Source organism: Eriocheir sinensis, chromosome 11 (genome assembly GCF_024679095.1).
Source record: "Eriocheir sinensis breed Jianghai 21 chromosome 11, ASM2467909v1, whole genome shotgun sequence".
Taxonomy (NCBI): Eukaryota; Metazoa; Arthropoda; class Malacostraca; order Decapoda; family Varunidae; genus Eriocheir; species Eriocheir sinensis.
Genome location: NC_066519.1, coordinates 14550211 through 14551938, shown reverse-complemented (window position 1 = coordinate 14551938; position 1728 = coordinate 14550211). Strand labels below are relative to the sequence as shown.

Genomic DNA, 1728 nt, shown 5'->3' with positions numbered 1-1728 from the left:
AAAAGGAAGCTCAAGATCACCAACAAAAACACAAATCTTTTCTATCTCATTTCCATCACTACCATCAGTCAAAAATATATTTCACCATGTACATCTTTTTAAGCGTTTTTTTAAATTTTTATTAGCGGTTTTTTTTTATAGCGACCTTTTTTTTAGAGCGGGATTTTTTTTATTAGTGGGCTTTTTTTTATAGCGGGCTTTTTTATTGTTTCTTTTTTTGTGCCCTTGTGCTGTCCTTTGCTGTAAAAAAAAAAAAAAAAAAAAAAGCCCACTCGAACTAGCAACTTTCTTCCCCTTCTTTCCCTCCTCACTCCGCCTCTCTTCAAGGCTTCCACTCGGCGTTTCTCGGCTTATCAGTTCCGTGGGCCTTTCATTCCCTGCCTTTTCGTGTTATTAAAATCCGCGAGTCCCCCGAAGCGTAAGGCCAGGGCGGGAGTCTGAATATAGCGTTACGAACCCTGCCTCAGCCTTGACGTCCTAATGAAGATGAACTTTATACGATGTTGCAGTGAAAAGGGGAGGGAGGGAGGGAGAGAAGTAGGAGGAGGGAAGGAGGCTGAGGGAAGGGAGAGAGAGAGGTAAGGAGGGAGATAACTGGCAGGAGGAAGGGAGGAAGGAAGGAGAGTAAAGAGAGATGGGGAGGGAGAGATGAAGAAAGAAAGAGAAAGTGAAAACAGATAGACAGGTAAACAGATAGGGCAAAAATAGACAGACAGACAGACAGATAGACAGGCAAATAGATAGGGCAAAAATAGACAGACAGACAGACAGATAGACAGGTAAGCAGATAGGGCAAAAATAGACAGACAGACAGATAGACAGGTAAACAGATAGGACAAAAATAGACAGACAGACAGATAGACAGGTAAACAGATAGGGCAAAAATAGACAGAGACAGACAGATAGACAGTTAAACAGATAGGGCAAAAATAGACAGACAGACAGACAGATAGACAGGTAAACAGATAGGGCAAAAATAGACAGACAGACAGACAGATAGACAGGTAAACAGATAGGGCAAAAATAGACAGACAGACAGACAGATAGACAGGTAAACAGATAGGGCAAAAATAGACAGACAGACAGACAGATAGACAGGTAAACAAATAGGGGGAAAATAGACAGACAGACAGACAGGTAAACAGATAGGACAAAAATAGACAGACAGGTAAACAGATAGGGCAAAAATAGACAGACAGACAGACAGATAGACAGGTAAACAGATAGGGCAAAAATAGACAGACAGACAGACAGATAGACAGGTAAACAGATAGGGCAAAAATAGACAGACAGACAGACAGATAGACAGGTAAACAGATAGGGCAAAAATAGACAGACAGACAGACAGATAGACAGGTAAACAGACAGGGCAAAAAATAGACAGACAGACAGACAGACAGACAGACAAGAGGCAAACAGACATACAGAGAGAAAGAATGTATGAAAAACTGAGATACAAAAAGACAAAAAAAAGAAAACGAGAGTGAAATAAAACAAAAAGACCCGAACGTAAAATAAAGAAAAAATTAAAAAGGAGTGGAGGAAAAAAAGAAAAAAAAAGTCTCAGGGTCATAATTAAAACAAAAAGCGAAGCGTGATTTTTTTTTTTTCCTTCGTGTGTGCACCAAAGTTGAGTCCCCCTTCCCCACCCCCCCTCCTCCTCCTCCTCCTCCACCCCTCTTCCACCCTACCTGTACGCTTGGAGGGAAGAGGAGGGAGAGGAGGAAT

The 1728-nt window shown here is 41.4% G+C and overlaps 1 long non-coding RNA gene across 1 annotated transcript; it reads left to right on the top strand.

The window, feature by feature from the left end:
• Positions 1 to 266: 266 nt before the first annotated feature.
• LOC126997191 (uncharacterized) lies at positions 267 to 1339 on the top strand. Its single transcript, XR_007751940.1, has 2 exons — positions 267 to 1098; positions 1169 to 1339. It is a non-coding gene; the product is annotated as an uncharacterized LOC126997191 (long non-coding RNA).
• The last annotated feature ends 389 nt before the right edge of the window (positions 1340 to 1728 follow it).